This window comes from Mustela nivalis, assembly GCF_964662115.1.
Source record: "Mustela nivalis genome assembly, chromosome: 6".
NCBI lineage: Eukaryota > Metazoa > Chordata > Mammalia > Carnivora > Mustelidae > Mustela > Mustela nivalis.
Window position 1 is genome coordinate 12,700,209 of NC_139025.1, and position 19,176 is coordinate 12,719,384.

General features: G+C 40.8%; 1 protein-coding gene across 9 annotated transcripts in view; it reads left to right on the plus strand.

The window, feature by feature from the left end:
- The window catches only part of SIPA1L1 (signal induced proliferation associated 1 like 1), a 363,533-nt gene that overhangs the window by 75,192 nt on the left and 269,165 nt on the right, over nt 1–19,176 (plus strand). For 6 of the 9 annotated variants that reach the window (XR_014312408.1, XR_014312409.1, XM_082733364.1 and 3 more), the window contains exon 3: nt 3,239–3,305. The exons of the other annotated variants lie outside the window; for them this stretch is intronic. The gene's annotated coding sequence lies outside the window, so the exon portion shown is untranslated. The remainder of the gene's footprint in view (nt 1–3,238; nt 3,306–19,176) is intronic. 9 annotated transcript variants of the gene reach the window in all.

Below are 19,176 nucleotides of genomic sequence, written 5' to 3' on the forward strand. Positions count from 1 at the left end.
ACTAAACTAAACTAAAATAGTAAAGTAAAATAAAATAAAATAAAGTAAAAATTAAAAAAAGTGTTTACCATCATTACGATGTTTTTTTCCCTGCTCATTATTTATTATGACAAACTTCTTCTCATGGAAAGTATGATTTATAGAAATAGGGCCTTTACTCTTACAATTCAGTGATAATACTGTATTTAACTTTGACTTTGTATGTTCTGTTCTTTTATCTTCAGTTTGCTGGTGAGCTATTCAACCTTTCCTTCTCTTTCTCTCTCTTTTTTTCCACTACACTGCATCTACCTTTGCATTGAATATATTTCAGTAGGCTTTTAATAAAAATTGTTGGGCTGGTTGATTGCTATCTTAGAATTTAGAGTTTCAGAAAGAATAAATAGAGTTAGGGGAATTGCAGAGTGGTGAATTCGATGCTGTACTAAACCATAATCTAGGCAGGTTATGTGAGTGGTTAGCCCCCAGAGGTTTGGGGCAAGAAGGGGGAGAAGGTTAATTGTCAGAGCAGCCTTCCCTCTCTGAAAACATGACATGTAAGTTGTCTGTTTGGTAGAATCTGCCCTTTCTTGGAGCCTTTGGAGAACAAAGACTCATGGGTCAGGCATTGAATGTCCACCCATTCCTCTCTCTCTTGTGGAACCGAAATCCATCATAGAGGGCTTGTTTTCCTTAGGTAGGTTGGAGGACAAACTTCTCTTTAGCAGCTACACTAATTTTCATATTTCTCCGAATGATCAAGGAAAAAAAAGCTTTTAAAAAACCAAAGTGGTAGTTACATTGCACTTAGTACACACCCACACACACAGGCTTTTCTTCAGCATTTTTTTTTTTTTTTTTCCTTGCTGCTTTTACAGTGTAGGTGGCCTCTGGATTGCTTTTGACAGGAAATTGAGCAACCTTTCCTTTTTGGAACAGAATATATTTTACTGGCGAGAGAAAAAAAATAAAGTGTTTATGTTTTGAAATTTAATTATGAATTTTTATTTGAAGACTGATTTAAATCTAGAAAAATGGAGGTTGGGTTAAGTAGATGTCATATTGTGTGTTAATATTTCTGAGCCTCCCTAGTAATTTTTAGGCCTTCTCTTCTTTGTTCCTTTCTTGTAAAAAGACAAGGAAGGCCTGGAAATTATTTTGCTTCACAAAACAAAAAGACTCTCCTTTGTTCTCTTAGCCCCTTATGGGTATTAAGAAGTCCTCTTTGACCAGGTCCGCAGTGTTTTGGTTTGTGTTTGAGGCTGCCTTCCCCAGTGGTCTTCTTTCTGTAGTGGAGGAGTGATGGGCTCTACCTGGTTTCACAGGCATCCTAAATCTAGAACGTATGTTAGCCCTACCCTTGGACGAGCACAGGGCTCAGTAAAGCTTCCTAATGATTTGGCTGGTTGCAGAAGTTCCTGGAGCAGGGGTAGGGGCTCCAGATGGGAACACCGCCTCTGACCCAGATCCGGCCTCCCCCGCCAGCGCCCCCAGCAGTGCTCCGGGACATGAATGCCGGTCTGCCCACCAGCGCCTGCCACCCACCCCGCTGCTCACTGCCTGGGGGGCTCTGCTTGAGTTCAGTTTAACTAGTTGCTTTGCACACTGAGCCTTCAGAAGAGGGAGAAATCAGTCTATAATTAGAATATAAACTCATATGCCACATCAGGGAAATAGCCAGTCAGAAAGGATTCATTCTGATGGAATCTTCTAAGTGTGTTCGTGTAGCCTAGCCTTTCATTTGAGCTTAAACATTGCATGTTTGTTCACGTACCCGGCTAGATTCCTGGAGCACATCAGCTGTCAGGTATGTCTTCATTATGTAATTAGGCAGTTATAGCTCGTTAATTAAGCTTGACCAAACAAAACACATGTTTTGGGTGTTATAGGTTTCTGTACTTATGTCCTTATTCTGTGGGTGCAGTGGGTAGACCAATCATGTGAAATCTGCAAGGGTTAGTATCTGGGGTTCTTGACTTCGTAGGTTTCTTTCCCCCATGGTTTCTTCCTGATATCTATACCGTGTGACTGCAGTAGGGTAGAAATGACCTGCGGCGGGGTCTGACCAAGCTCTGTTCTGCTCTGTGTGGGGACATGGCTGGCCCTCAGAAGTCTCATTTTGAGTTCAGCGAAAGTGGATTTTGAAGTGCCTGTATATTTGGCTGAATAAGTGATGGGACTCCTACTATCTAGGATGACAGGCTGGGAAGAGGAACGTCATCCTCTTGTCCTTATTAGGAAAGGGGAATATCTGTGAGGGAAACTAAGTTCTGGTTCTTTTCAATTCATTGGTCTTAGCTCCCATTTTATATGGTTGGGAACAAAGTTTTGAGGGGTTAACATAGTTTGACATAGTGTTTCACCTCAGTGAACTTCAAAAAATTAGTTTCTTGGAAGGCTCTTAAGGATGTATACTCTGATTACTTTAGTATTTTTAGAATGAGTACATATACTGCATATTATTAATATGAGGCAAACGTATATACTCCTTTAAGTAACAATAAGCTTTAAGAGTCACAGGAAATGTTCGTATCTGTAGTGGGAGCTTATAGCCTATCTGAAATGACCACTGTGAGAACTGTAAAATTTCTAAGTGATCACAATAGTTGTTTGCTTTGGAACAGGGTCTCTCAACCTCACCACTGTTGACTTTTGGGGCTGGACCATTCTTTGCAGTGGAGGGCTGTCCTGTGCTGTGTAGGATGGGTTAGCAGCATCCCTGGCTTCTACCCATTAAAGGCTGGTAGTGTACCTCCTCCCCCTGTTGTGACAACCAAAAATATTTCCAGACATTGCAAGATAGCCCCTGGGGTATAAAGTCATCCCCTTTTGAGAACCACTGGTTTGGAGCAGTGGTTCCCGTAGGCATGGGACAGGCTGATCACATCAAAAATCACTTTGTTGGAAGCCTTCATACACACTCAGGTTCCTGAGTTTCTCCTCAGACTTCCTGAACAGAGGATAGGGCTGAGGCCCTAGATCAGCAATCTGCCTGGAGCTTGAATAACTGGGTTGAAGAATTTGTTGAAGTGGGAGTGGCTATTGGTTGGCTTTCCTTTAAGTGTGCGTTGTACTACGCATGAAGAGATGACCAATTAAAGAGGGTTTTAGAGGTAGAGTTTATTCTTTCACGGTTACAATCATAACTGTGATTTATAACAGTGATTTCCCCCCCTTAATATTGTGAGGTATAATTGTATGTGATTCAGAATTCGAAAACAGCCTTAGTATACTAAAGTTCATAATTACTTTAATCTAGGTTCTGAGAGAATACCTCAAGTCGGACTCAAAAGCAAGATTTACTACTAACTTCGAAGTGGAAGAAGGTAAGTTGGTGGGTGAGTCAGAGTCCTGTGGGGGGAGGGAGCGCCGCTCAGATGCGAGTGCCTAGAAGACCTGCTCTTTGTAGGGATATTTGGATTTACCACAATTAGACCCTGTGTTTTTTCCTCCCTGTTTTTTTTCTCCATTGTTTTACTGCAGGGAGGCAGAAACGGGCATTGGAGAGGAAGGGAAACTGGCAGCTTTTACTCTGTGATTTCTGAGTTCAGCATTGTTGTCTTTATAGTTAAAATAGTTCAGGTTTTTTCCCCTGGCTACTTAAATTAATAATAATAAGGTTTTTTGTCACCTACTTATGTTCTCATTCCATAGTAAATATGTTTCAAAAATTCTTCTACATCTTTCTTAAAATCTGATGGGTGTTTATACCTCAACTTGTGTTAACTGGGGTGCGTTAGTGTGTAACTGGGAATAGCAGACTTCTGAAAAACGGAGAGATGGTTGGGTGATGTACTTCCTGATACGGGTATTATCATGGTCTCAGAGTGGTTCCCCTTGGTTACTAGCCCCAGGTAGGAACCCCAGGCCCACCTTGGGTCTGCTCTAATGTTTCAGTGGACACTTCTCAGACATTTTCATCAGCTATGAAAGGGTATACTCCTATTAAGAAAAATAACAACTTCATTCAGATTGAGAGAGACATCTACACAAGCTTCAAGTGTTAGAATATGTTAAATTCTTTTTTTTTTTTTTAAAGATTTTATTTATTTATTTGACAGAGAGAGATCACAGTAGGCAGAGAGGGAGGCAGAGAGAGAAGGGGAAGCAGGCTCCCTGCTGAGCAGAGAGCCCGATGTGGTGCTGTGGTGCTCGATCCCAGGACTCTGGGATCCTGACTTGTGCTGAAGGCAGAGGCTTAACCCACTGAGCCACCGGTGCCCAGAATATGTTAAACTCTTAAATTCAGATAAAACAAATGGTTTGGGGATGTGTGGGTTTCTTCGGTTTTGCTGCAGTGAAAATCTGGGGGTTTTTCTTACCTGCTGCTTTGTCAGAAACAGAAGCAAACTGCCTAAGGAGTTCACTCTTCCAGAGCACTGCAACCTCCAAAGGACGGTAAAGGTTATCTGACTATCTCCCCCATAGTAAACCTTTGTGCAGAGCTGAGGGCTTCTTTTCCAAAGCTCACTGGGTAATTGGAGCAGTGCTTTCAAAGTGGCTGACTGTCTTTGACCTTCCTTGAATTTCCGTAAGAGGAATCGAGGAATTATTATCTCTGACCATGTTTTTAAAGTGCATTAGGACACTTCCCTGGTAGCATTTATTTGGTCAAACCCAGTATTGTTCTTTAATAAAGTGAAATCCAGGAGGATTTTTAGGTCTCTGTAATTTGTAGCCACTTGAAAAGCCCAAGTCTTCTATTAGCAACACAATAGAAAAACCGTGTTTGAGAGTGTAGCATATTTGGAAGCATCAAGAATTGCTTAGTGGCACAACGAGCATTCTGCAGGCACGTCCCATGACCGGAGCTCTTGTCCTTTCTGAAGGAAGAGAAATTGGGCCTGGTAGGAGTGCCCTCTCCTCTGAGGTCTTCACCTCAGCTTGGAAGTTGTTTTTCAAGATTCACATTTTTCCCCTCTAGAGTGCCTGTATACAATAGAGACACACACCTTCTGTGCCACCCTTGTGTGTCCTATGGTATTTTAAACACTCTTAAGTAAGCATCAGCTCCTGATTGAACTTGAGTAGGACAGTTGTTAGCAGAAGCCTTAAGTTCTAGGGTTACTGTGAGGCCAAGCTTGTTTGGCTTTTGTCTTGTAGCAGCTATCCCTTGTCTTTTGAGTTTTGTTCAGCTTCACAATCCGAACCCTGGGGCACTTAAAACACTTCTTTTAATGGCAATACTATCTGATGGTGCTAGGGTGCTCTCTGTCAGGTCTGCTGGGAGGTTCTTCTCTTATGCATTCCTACTGGCTCGTGTCTGCTCAGACGAGGGAGGCGTCACTGAGCAGTTTTCCAGACCTGTTAGTGGCATGGCTCTTTCTTGGCCTTCTAAATGTACCCTTGCCTTCTAAAGACTCTCTACTTCAGGGAACTCTGAATCAATTCCTTTCATCAGAGGAAAACAAAAATCCAGAAAACCAAACCAGATAAACTCACAAAACCTTTTATTTTCTAGACAGTCCTATGTGGATCTTATTAAATCCATCATTCTTAACATTTTTATTTATCTATTTTTTGAGTAACAATGTTCTAGAGTACAAAGTTGAGTTGAGAAAGTATACTTCTTTTTCTTCCCTTAAAAAGAATTGTATGACTCTAGTCTCTCTAAATCCCTAGTGAGAAACATAGAGCGCTATTAATTGATGTTAATCTCTGACTAAATTATTTGCTTTTACACATTGAAACATTTGAATAATTTTCTCAAGTATTGTATTTTTTGCTTTGAATTTTCCCATTCTCGTATAGACAGTTATGTGCTCACAGGTAAGTGGGATGCGGTTTAAATTTTTCTCTCATTTCGTTTTAGTTACTGCATCCCAGGCTTCTGCTTTTAGTGGGAGAGTAGCTGAGAAAATTTTAAAAAGCTCCGCACTTCTTTCTTTTCTTGAAAATAAAATAAAAAGATAAATAAATAAAAATGGTCACATTTGCATAGACTACTAGTTTGCAGATATGATGTGCTTCAGAAAGATGTGCTGCTTACTGTTTCATGGAAATCCCAAACCTTTAGTAAGTGTAAAAAAAAAAAAAAAAAGGAAAAAAATGCATATTGGTGCATTCTCCTAGACTTCTCTTGGTGTTATAACCTAATAACCATTAACGTGTTTCATTGGCCCTCCGGTTGGTAGAATGACTGAGTCAGAGTCAGAAGTTGGTTGAAAAACGGAACCTCCTCCCTGGCTGCCCAGCCTGTCCCCTGACACACCGGCTCTCCTTTCCCTGCCCACCATCCTAACGAACTGTGTCTTCCTTATAACCGAAGCCAGCAGTTTCCTCGTTAAAGGTAGTCCAGCGACAGACAACAGATTAATTAATAAAGGTCTTTGAATATACGAACTCTAAGAAGAGAAGAACTCAGATGCTTCCGTCGGGCACACTTGTGACAGTCTTTGGGTCAGCCTACCTTGAAGTTTCCCTGTAGCACCGAAAGTACAAAAGGGAGACAACTTTTTAGAATAAATACTAGATGAAATTTATTAACAAATGCTGACTATAATATAATAGGAAAATATTAAAATTTTATAGTAGCAGAGGAATGATTGCAGAGTTTTCCTTTCTCTTTGGCCATGACTAATGGGAATGGAGTTGAGCATGCCTGTGGGCCCTTCAGAGTTATCTCACTGTGCTTACTTATTATACAGAGCCGCCTTCTTTGTTCTTGAAAAAGGAGATTGGGGCGCCTGGGTGGCTCAGTGGGTTAAGCCTCTGCCTTCGGCTCAGGTCATGATCTCAGGGTCCTGGGATCGAGCCCCACATCAGGTTCTCTGCTCAGTGGGGAACTTGCTTCCCGCCCACTGCCCCCCCACTGCCTGCCCCTCTGCCTACTTGTGATCTCTCTGTCCAATAAATAAATAAATAAAATCTTAAAAAAAAGAAAAAGAAAATCATTGAAATCCTTTGGCCTAGGAAACATTTTTACCAGCCTATAGAACTGTGGTACGACCCCATCACATTTACTAATAATATCATGCTCCTTCTCTCTGGGGTAGGAACAACTTATTATCACTGAAGTGTTACCCTTACATTCTTCAGAACATAAGAGCACAGCTGTCCACATCAAATAAAATTTGAAATTCGTTCTAGTGACAAACAGAACAAATGCTAATAGGAGTTGAACTAAGTTGTCTTTGAAGAGTGCTGTATTTTTTAGTACCCGGTCCTTATGTTGGGCCCCGAGTTTGTATGTATGGATATGATTTTTTTTTTTTTTTTTTTGGAGTGGATACTGTGTTACCTAGTCAATTTCTTAAACTATTTGTTTTCATGTTGACTGTCTAACAAATTTAAAATTTGCTAATAGGAGTGGATTTGAGCAAGTATCTAAAGTAAAAAAATCAGAAAAGAGAGAAGCGAGAGCGTGAACACTGAATGGATGTGGAAGTCAGGGTGGGAATGGTGCAGACCTCGGTCACTACCTGCCTTCAAAGGTCGGGTCGGTGAAGGAATTCTGAAGACGTGACTTCTGGGATCTGCTCGCACTGTGGAACTAGACATGAAACTTGTGGGGAGCCTGTGTCCGCCGGTTCTTCCCAGTATACCTTTCCCAAAGGGTTTGGGAAACTCTTCGTGGTGGGGGATTTATCTTGCAGCTTAGCCTTTATTTTAATGTTTGTCAGTATCTAAGCTTATTTTGTATATAAAAGGAAGTTGTAAATATCATCACAAGTATTTGAGGGGCTTTCATCAAAACCCTGTTTGCGAACTTAAGGCCATGGTGGGTGAAATCCTCCGTTTAGGGAAGTGCAGTATGCCAGGGGTGTGGACACGTGGCCTTTCTCCATGGCACCAGCCTCTTCAGAGCTAGGGATGCTTCCTGAACTACTGTTTGTCCCAGCACATGGCTGGCTCTGTGTTCTCGCCATGATGGTATCCTTAATAAAAATGTGCTGATGCGCTACTACTCTAGATGAGTCTTCAGTAGGTCAAGTAATGAAATGGTTGCTGAAGACCTAATGAACTTTGATTCCCTTCCCCCTCCCCCCGAGAGTGATTTTTTTTTTTTTAAGTCTGTAATTTAATTCAGTAGCTAGGCTTTTTCTGCTATTGGCTGATGTTTTCCCCCCAGTCAGCTGGAAAACAAATGGTTTGAGAAATTGATGAGATAACATTTGCTGAGTATTAATCTTTATATAGGGACCTCTAGGTAAGTCTTTTTTTTTTTTTTTTTAAAGATTTTATTTATTTATTTGACACGGAGAGAGATCGCAAGTAGGCAGAGAGGCAGGCAGAGGGAGAGAGAGGAGGAAGCAGGCTCTCCAATAAGCAGAGAGCCCAATGTGGGGCTCGATCTCAGGACCCTGGGATCATGACCTGAGCAAGGCAAAGGCTTTAACCCACTGAGCCACCCAGGCGCCCCACCTCTGGGTATGTCTTAGCCTTAAAGCCCTTGTAGTTACAAGAAACAAGATATTCAACTTCTGTAGCCACTTGTCTCCCCTCTGGATTTATTAGTGGAGAAGTTAATTAAGTAAACAACTATTTAACACCTGGTTGATGTTGACCAGGATGGAAATAAAAGAAAAACCCAAATGCCTCTTGTAATCAAGTTGTTTTTCTAGAGGAGGAGATAAGACACAATTAAAAATTGCTGTAACAAATGACCGAATACCTTTTGTGGAAATAAAAGTAAAATGCATTGAGGTGTCTGTAGAGGGATAATTAAATCTATGGAGACAGAATCATTGGAACTGGACAATGAAAGATCCATCCATGCATCTGTCCATTGTCTACCTACCCAACCATCCGCTGAAAGGGCAACATTTATTTCTTCAGGTAACCAAAGTATCATGTTTATTGTATAAAATCTGGATGTTCCTAAAAGGTACACAGATCAAAATAAAAATCACCCTGTTCAAAGCAGGTCACTCAGTCCCCACTAATCAGAGGTACTTATCCCTGTTAGCATTTTTGCTTTTATTTGTGAAAAATTTTAAGCATACACAAACGTGGAGAGAAGAGCACAGTGATCCCCCCGGAACCCATCATTTAGCTTTAACAATTACATTTTGCTGTTTTTGTTACATTGATCTTATTCTTGCTTTTGTGGGGTTTTTTGTTTATTTTAAAACATGACCTAGATATTACATCATTTTACCTGTAAATATTTCAGTAAGTGTTTTTTAACAGATAGTGACTTTTACAAAGTCATAATATCATTACCCTTAACAAAACCAACAATTACTTTTTCATATGACTTACTAGCCAGTCTTATAATCCCCAGTTCCTGTCCAATATCTTCCATTGTCTCGTAATTGTGATTTTACAAATAATTTGTTAGACTCAGGATCCAAGCAGGATAACACATTGCATTTGTCTCTTTTAAGTCTTTCTTAATCTGTAACATTTCCCCTTCCCCCTCTCTCTTCATGTAATTTACTGTAGAAGAAACTAGGTCATTTGTTTTTCAGGACTGCTAACATCTTAATAGTTTTCTTTCATTTTTTGTTCTTCTTTGTGACCATGTACATGTTTAAAAGCAAAATTGGGATCCTGTGCATGCTGTTCTAGAAGCTCTTTTTGTATTTAATGCTATAAGGAGGATGTTTTCCTGTGATTTACTTTTCTACAATTTATTTTCTGTTAAATCGTGGCATTATAGTTACTAAAAATGAGAAAGATGCATTTGGTTATATTTAAAGTATATTTTAAAGTAATGATCGGTATTTCAGCAAAAAATTGCTTCTTCCCTCCCTTCCCCTTCCTTTCCTTCCATCCTTCCTCCTTTCTTCGTTCCTTCCCACCTCCCTCTCTTCTTTTCTTTTCCACTCCAGCAACTAGCTGTTGTGGGGAGCTAGAACACTGGAGATGTGGTTCTCGGACTCGAGAGCACGTTTCATTTATGGTGAGCCATGTGGATAGAGGGTTGTGTGAAAGCCGGGCTGGTGGGACGCTGACAGGGTTGGCTGTGGAGTTCAGTGGTGCTCCTCCAGGCCTTGATTTTCGGAGGAGCCCACTTCAAGAAGGGGACCCTGATCATTGGTATTGTAAGCTGACCTTTATTAAAAAGTTAAGTTGGCTTTCTCATAAAGTGAAGGCCACTGGTGGGAAAGGACTCTTAGTACTTAAAAGGGAGCATGCCTGATTTAGTTGAGATGTTAACGTAATCTTTTTATTTTTAAACATTTATTTATTTTAGAGTGAGGGAGAGTGACAGGGGAGGAGAGGAGAGAATCTCAAGCCGACTCCATGCTTAGCCCAACGTGGGGCTCTGTCTCAACACTCTGAGAGCATGACCTGAGCCGAAATCAAGAGTCAGGCACTTAACCAACGGAGGTACCCAGGCACCCCCTTTTCCACCCTTTTTTCTTTAATCCAAAATCACCTAATAACCCTGTAAAGTCCTTCTGAGATGTTTTTAAGATTCATTTTTATAAGAGTAATAAATGAATCTGCTTGTAAGATTTTCTCCACACCTGCCCCTTCCTGTTTGCCTCCTAGCTCTCCAGACATAAAGCCTTTGTTGATGTAAGGTTTATATTTTCACTTCTAATATGAAGGCTTGGTATTTTTGTGTTTTAAAACTTCATATAATTGGTATTGTATCGAGTATCAATAACTCTTTGTCATTCAGGTACGTATGTGCTTTGGAGGTCCGTGTTACTTCATGAGAAACCTGGTTTGTCCTTTTCAACAACTGTCTGACGTTCTGTAGGCTCATCATGGGAATAGAGCATGGTTTCTCTGCCATTCTCCTGTTGCTGAATTCCTAGGTTTTCCATAGTCCCTGGTTATGAGTACGGCTGCGAAGGGTATTCTCATCCTTGGCACTGTGCACGTGGGCATGTGTTTCTCTAGGTGGCTGTCAGGCCAGGGGATGCTGTAACAGTTACTCCCAAACTGTTTTACCAGAGTGACTCCCATTAGCAGAGGGAGTTGATCTAGAGAAATGGGACAGGACAGGAGCTAAATCTAAGAGCTGACTTGTGATTTACAAATAAGTAGACCTTATTAACTTCTAATATTTGCCTTTGAAATTCATCATCATTATTATTATTAATCATTATCATTATTTTTGGTGCTGGTCATGGAGCCTAATGTGGGGCTTGAACTCACGACTCTGAGATCAAGACCTGAGCTGAGGTCAGGAGTTGGACACTTAACCAACTGAGGCAGCAGGTGCCGTGAAGTTTTCTCTTAAAAGAACTAGTTTTATTTATTGGGCTGTATATTTCTACCAGATGTGCATTTATTTATATGTAGAGAATTTTGCAATTAAATGATTAACAAGTAAATTATTATAACGGCCACCGCGTTCTTGTGTAAAAATAACACCTAGTTATAGAATCTGTGCCCTGGGGCAGAGCCAGGTGTGGGGATCGTATTAAGTGTCTCCGAGGTCTGGAAGGCCTCCTCCTCGGACCGCTAAGCCCTGTTGTAATGGCTGAGGAATGTGTTGTGTCTTCAGCATCACCCACCACATGACGGCCACCGCAGGCAGAGGGAGCACATGATGAAATGAGGGCCTCCGCCGAGGCAGGGAGAGGCATACCGCCATGCCCTTTGGTTTCCCGTAAAGAGTGGGACTTGCCTTTTTCCTTGCCCTTGTGTGGTTGTCTGGCATGTCAAGGAAGACAGGCACAGCGTCTCACTCCTTCAGTCTCTTAAGGAAAGAGTGTAATCATTGTTTTATCTGTTGATGATATTCAGAAACTCTGGGTTTTGAAGTTGTCAGTCTTAAAATGCGACTTCTTCCTGCACAATGGTTATTACGCAATATTCCTTTTAATTTCCAAAATGCTTTACCCGAGGCCTGGAGGGGATTCTGAGCCTTGCCCTTTGATTTGCATCTGTCAGCCAGGCCTGCTGGGTTCCAGGTGCCTGCACGGTGTGCCTCGTGGTTGGCGGGCTCCCAGCTGCCCGGGCTAGGGAAGCCCTGTGGCCCCATCTTCTGTAACAGAGGAGGAGACAGAGGCTGCTTTTATGACTGACATACCCTGTGCCATGCATCAGGTCACTGTGTGGCTCTGCCTCTCCAGCAACCACAGGGTGAACTTTTATGCCCGTCTTTTTTTTTTTTTTTGCCTGGAGTTTCTTTTTCTCCTTGCTGCTTGTCAGTCGCCTTTCCCTCCTTTGAAACACATTGGAGTTCCTTTCCTCAGGAAGGCATTGTGGGCTCATCCTATAGCTGGCTGTTATTTCTTATCCTCATCCACTGAAGTAGATTTGCTTGGAAAACTTGGAAGTGGTTTCTTGGAAAACTCTTCTCTATATCTATGTTATTTATAGAAGACCTTACACCATAAAATGCTGGTTATTTAGGGAAAAGGAACTAAAGGAACTTTAGAAGAAAACCATTATTTATTAGTGGCACAATGTTATTTCTATGTATTGAAAGGGAAAATTTCAACTGACAGAGGTAAACTCTCTAACTAACTCTCAGAGGTTAGCTCCTGATCACCTTAAACCAGTAGGTCCAGGTTGAGGCTTATGTTAAATAAATTAGAATAAAAACTCTCCACTGATGATTCATGTTATCTTTGCATATTCCTATATGCCTGTAACTTTCCCCAGTGTTCTTTTTTTTCCATGCTGTGAAAAGTGGTGAACAAATTAAAAATACCAAGTAGCAGTATATGCTCTTAAAGATAATTCACAAAGAAGATATTTGCAAATGACATATCAGATAAAGGGCTAGTATCCAAAATCTCTAAAGAACTTACCAAACTCAACACCAAAAGAACAAACAATCCAATCAAGAAATGGGCAGAAGACATGAACAGACATTTCTGCTGTCTGATGTCTGAAGACATCCACATGGCCAACAGACACGTGAAAAAGTGCTTTATATCACTCAGCATCATGGAATACAGATCAAAACCACAAAGAGATACCACCTCACACCAGTCAGAATAGCTAAAATTAACAAGTCAGGAAACAATAGATGTTGGCGAGGATACGGAGAAAGGGGAATCCTTCTACACTGTTTGTTGCTGGGAATGCAAGCTGGTGCAGCCACTCTGGAAAATAGCATGGAGTTTCCTCAAAAAGTTGAAAATAAAGCTACCCTATGACCCAGTAATCGCTGTACTGGGTATTTACCCTAAAGATACAAATGTAGTGATCCGAAGGGGCACGTGCACCCAAATGTTTATAGCAGCAATGTCCACAATAGCCAAACTATGGAAAGAACCTAGATGTCCACCCACAGATGATTGGATAAAGAAGATGTGGTACACACACACACACACACACACACACACACACACACAGGAATACTATGCAGCCATCAAAAGGAACGAAATCTTGCCATTTGCAATGACATGGATGGAACTAGAGGGTATTATCCTAAGCAAAATAAGTCAATCAGAGAAAGAGAATTACCATATGATCCCAGTGATATGAGGAATTTGAGAAATAAGACAGAGGATCCTAGGGGAAGGGAGGAGAAAATGAAATAAGACCTGACCAGAGAGGAAGATAAACCTTAAGAGACTCTTAATCTCAAGAAACAAACTGGAGCGGAGGGGGTTGGGAGGGATGGGGTAGCTGGGTCATGGACATTGGGGAGGGTATGTGCTATGGTGAGGGAAAAAAAAAAAAAGATAACTTACAGAGGGGTGTTTAGGTGGTTCAGTCAGTCAAGCTCTTCATCGGCTACCTTCAGTTCAGAGGTCATGATTTCAGGGTCCTGGGATCCAGCCCTGGATGGGGCTTTCCACTCAGCAGGGAATCTGCTTCTCCCTCTCCCTCTGATAGCTCTCACTCTCTCTCAAATAAATAAATACAATCTTTAAAAAAAAACCCGTAACTCACAGAAGGTATATGTAGACTAACTAGTACATAAAAGGTCTATGAAAGCCAAGTTCGAAGCCTATGTAATCCTAAATGAGGGAATGCACAATTGTTTGGATGTTTCAGTGTACAGCATACACAGTTTAACTTCAACTCTGAATTCAGTAAATCCTTTCCCCATGCATTTGCAGACACTTATGTATGCTTTCAGTTTGTAATCAGTGTTATTTTGTTTTTGTTGTGTTGGGCCACACCAGAAATAGGAAGGAAGTGTTACGCGTGGCTCCTTCCCCCAGTACAGGCGGACAAATGCCTATGTTGGTTTCTGTTTATATCAGAGGACTCCAGGGTCCTAGTTTACACCGGGATGTGAAGGAAAAGAGAGATCATCGACTCTTAGATGCGGAAGGAGCCTTAACTGCCATCTCTGTGCTTTGTAGATGGAAAATGGGTGTTCACAGAGATCAGAAGTGTTGCCCAAGTTGTTTTACTTTATGGTGCTGGTCCTAGGCTCAGAGCTGAGTTTGTGGAGAAGGCATTAGGTCAGGCAGCATGACTGGTGCTTTGGGGGAGAAACTCAGTAGTATTTCTCTGTCCATTCAGGGACCTCAGTACTCGCTATGGTATTTATCTTTTGCATTTTGAATAGTTAGAAAATTAGGTATTGATGGGGCATGAGGCTAGAATTTTTTCTGTGGACATTCTTAAGCATGCTATCTCCAAGGTTTTTCCTGAAAAGACATCAGAGAAAACTATAACTTTGTCTGAATTGGAGTTTATAATTTTTCTTAAATTATGAAGTAAGTAATTTTTCCTTGAAAAGTGTTTTAATAGCCTTTGCATAAAACATTTCAAAAAATGCAAGGCAGCAGCACACTTTCACCTTCTCAAGTGTTGACTTCAGTTATGCCTAACTTCTACTGTAAGGGCTGTGTCTTCTTTATTCTGTTCCCTACAGCTCTCGGCACAGAGCTGTATTTGCCTCTCTGTTTCCCTAGCCGAATCCTCAGTGAGAATTACTTTTCTTTTCTTTTCTCTTCGGTGTCGTTGTGAACTAAGGACCAAAGGAAATCCCAAGAAGGATTGTTGGATATTTGAAATACATAACTTCTTACTAATAAAAAATTGGATCATTGGACCAGAACATATGAATTTTGATTCTCATTTTTTGAACCCTTACCATGTGACAGAGATTCTCCAGATTCCTCAAGTACAGAAATGAGTTGACATGGCCCCTACCTTTAAGGATCAAAGTCTGGTAGGTGAGGTAGGCAGGTGGATATTTAGGGGCGACAGCTGAAGTATTAGAAGTGTTGAAGTCATGCATCTCCCCTTGATGTGTCTCTTCAGCAGTGTGTAGAAGGATATGAATATCATGGAAGATAATAAACTTAATCATAGAATTATTGTTTTTTTTTAAATTAAACTTTATGTTTTAAATAGCCAATATATGCCCATAGAGTAAAATCCAAAAGGTTATACAGTGAACCTGAACAGTATAGATTTTATTCAGATTTCATGAGTTTTTCTACCAGTGTCCTTTTTCTTTCCCAGGATTCAATTTAGAAATGTCATTTTGCATTTAGTATATATGTTTTCTAAAGTTTATTTTTACACAAATTGTGGCAGACCGCACTATGGTTTTATTCTGTTCCATTCCAGTTTATGGCTGTACTTTGTTATCGAGTCTCTTAATGATGGAGTTTAAGTTGTTTCTGATCTTTCATTATTATTAACAGTGCCTCTGCGGCTGTCCTTGAACTTCAGAGTGTACAGGTTTATATAGAGGGATTTCCGGGTTAAAGAATATGTATCTTCATAGCTGTGATAAGTATTGCCAAACTGCCCTTCATAGGCCTTGTTCAAGTTTGTGCTCCCATAAGCAACGTATGCCTTTCGCCTTCTTCCTGTGATTAAACCTTTTAAACCTTGCCAGTTTGATAGCTGAAAAAGGGAATCTTTTTGTCATTTTCCTTTGCATTTCTCATTTTAATGAGGTTGTAGGTACTGTCAACGTGTTCAAGAACAGTTTTTCTTTCTGTGAATTAATTGACTTTTATGATTCTTCGTTCATTTATCTGAGATAAGCTCTTTAATTAAAAAGAGAAGTTATTTCACTGGGTATATATTTTGTCATTTATGATAACTTGCGATGTATAAATTTATTATGATTAGATAATCAGATTTAGTTATATTTTCCTTTATGGGATTTGGGTTTCATGTCCTCCTTAGAAAGGTCTTAGGCTCTCCAGAAGTATGAAAAGTATCTCCTACTTTCTTTAAATATTTTTGTTTCTTTTATTTTTTTAATGTTTAAATTTTTTGACCAGGGGCGCCTGGGTGGCTCAGTTGTTAAGTGTCTGCCTTTGGCTCAGGTCATAGCCCCAGGGTCCTGGGATTAAGCCCCAGGCATCAAGATGCATCTGGCTGGGTGGCTGGCTGGGAGCCTGATTCTCCCCCTCTCCCTCCCCCTCTGCCTGCTTGGGTTCCCTCTCTTGCTGTCTCTCTGTCAAGTAAATAAATAAAAGCTTTAAAAAAATAAATTTTTTGACCAATTTGAGGTTTGTTTTTGTTTTTGTTTTTTTTTTGTTTTTTGTGTTTTTTTTGGTGAGTTGGTATCCCATTCTTTTTCCATGTGGCTGTATAGTTGTGCCAAAACCATTATAGAGTAATTTTTTTGTTTTTGCTAGGATTTTAAATGTCACATTTTATCTTATAGCAAACTCTCTGAAGTATTTTTAGAATTTTTATTTTATCTTCTGATTTGATGGTCTATTCATCTACCAGTTTCATGCTTCTAAATTATTACGAGTTTATAACACATTTAGGCAAGTATTAAGCCTTGGTCTCCTTTTTTATAATTACTCTCATTATTTTTGTTCATTCATTTTTCCGTATGAACTTGACATTTTGATACTGAATTTCCAAAAGAATATCCTGTAAATCTTAGTGGGATTGTGATACATTGCCATATTAATTTTGATTTTTTTGCTTAAGTATTGACCTTCTGGGGCTTTTTTTTTACATGACTCAAATGTTTCTCATCTTCTGTTTTTTGTTTTTTTTTTTTTTAAACATTTAATTTTAAAGAGATTTATCACTGATAATATAAAGGGCAGTCATTCATAATCTTACCTTCTCTCCCAGGACAGTTTATTGTTTCCATAGCTCACTTTCCATTTCCCCTCTGCTTTTGGTGATGCCGAGTCATGTTTTTGGGTTTTTATTACTTTATATTCTGTTACTGGCACAGTGCCTTGCATCCAGTAGGTGAATGTTTAAAAAACTCAGGCATACTGCCGTGGGACCCTCACTGGAGAGTGGCGTGGGAGCGTCCGCTGAGATTGAGCTGGTGTGCCTATGGGCACGTGCTGTGGGCGCGCAGGTGCACTACCCAGCATCCGCCCTAATGACAGCACATGCGTTTCCGCGCTGAGGCATGCACTCCAAGGGCAGAGGCAGGTGCCCCTTTCTGGAGCCCCCCCAGCCCCCCCCAGCATCCTCATGGTCTCTTCTTCTTTCAGCCGTTACGTTCTGTTGAAGAAATGAAATCCTGCAGAACGGGGTCATAGCCCATGCTGAGCACTTTTAATGTGATTCTCTACCTTCCTTTTTAGTTAAAAAAAAAAAACAAAAAACAAAACCCTTCAACATAGTCATCCTTTAGAGAAACATATCAGAATCAGCTATTTCTTTCCTCCCAAACTGCTTAGATTATCACCTAATATCTTCCCTCAATTTTGATCATTTCTCCTTTCCTTGTTGGAAATCACTATGTATGATTTTCATACCATATAAACCCGATCACCATCATGAGCCACGGTTCCTGATTGCAGTGTGAGTGTGCTAGGGACAGAAATACTCTCAGTTCCCTGGGTGTGGCTCTTCTGTTCCCACTCCCGCTCCTTCAGCATAAGGAATCTTGTTCTCAAAGACAGGGTGGTCTGCACCCGCTTCAGGACCGCTTTAACTCCCCTTCAGTCCTTTTGGGAGCACAGCCTCTTTGTCCACATGCTTGACCTCAGATCTACACCAGCTTTGAAATTTTTATTTCTGTACCAGAGGATTCCTTCAGTCCGCAAACATTTATGCACAGTGGGGTGTGGGGAACGTGACTGCTTTGGTACCCAGTAGACCTGAACCAAGATTGCATCAGAAAACAGGAAATTGTTTCGTGCAAAGTCCTAGTCAAATAGCCCCTTCATTGTCTCAGCAGCATGTTGAAGGAAGAAAGGAGAGAACCATCTGGTAGCCTGGGAATTAAGGGCAGCAGGGAGATAGAATGGGAGTGTTTAAGGCACGCTGGACGGGTGCCCGGGGCTTGGGTCACACTCCCACGTGCTTCTGTCTGCAGCATGCCTGCCTCCCTTTTGGACCAGTTGGAAAGCCGTGGGCTGGTTACTATGGGAATTGATGGGTGCTGCTGGCAGTGAGGGAAGGAAAGTTCTTGGAATTGTTACAAAAATCTAGGAGAGCAGGGTTTCACCCCCTCTGGCTTCCCTGCTCACTGTTCTTGCATTGGATGAACACACTTGATGTTAGCTTGGGGAAAGCATTTCCAAAAGCTCACCTCTGCCATCCTAAGAAGAGGTTGGGGGGTTCCTCTCCCAGGCAGGCTTCACAGAACACCGGGCAACACACGAAGGATTGCTAATATGCCCAACGACGAATTTTTGTTTTCACAGTTGGCTCCGCACACTTCAGTGAGCTCAGAATGAAATTCAAGCTTCTGTTTCTTTTTACACTGTCAGGGAATGTGCCACAGACAAGGAGATGGGAAGTCAATATTTAATTCCGGAATCATGACCTTCCCCGTGTCTTCACTACCATTACCTCTCCCTAAAAGGGTGGTGGGGGGGGGGGCGCCTTCAGGGTTTGTTACCAGTTTGCTGGTTCTGAAATGTCAGAGAGAGAAAATAAATGTTTTAATGAAGTGATACCCGCAGTGGAAAATAGGGAGTTCAAAATACATTTTATAAGTCAACTTTCATTAATTTGATTAATCAGTAATTTAAAAAGTTCTACCATTGTATGTGCTAGTTTATTTTTATCACTACTCATGAACATGGAATGTAAAGCATTGATTTGTTTTTCTAAGAAAAATAATGGACTTGAGGAGAGAAGAATATTAAAGTATAGTGAACATTATAAAGTTCAAGAGGGCAGGGTTTTCCTGCCTGACATTTTTGTTTCGGTTCGCTGGTTTCTGTTGTTTTTGATTCTTTCACCATGAGTGAAAACCTTACTCAGGGAAAAGCTTTTCTTTTGATTTTGAGAGATTTTGTTGAATTCCTCCTGTAGGTGTAAGAGTGCTGTCTAGATCTGTTCAGACCTTGACTTCAGGGTCTTAAGAGGTGATGAGTCACTTGCAGAGCAATCATGCAATGTTAAATTACCTCGTGATTTGGATGATGTAGTTCTAGAAGCCTTAGCACTCCTTTTTAATTCATTTCATTCCCC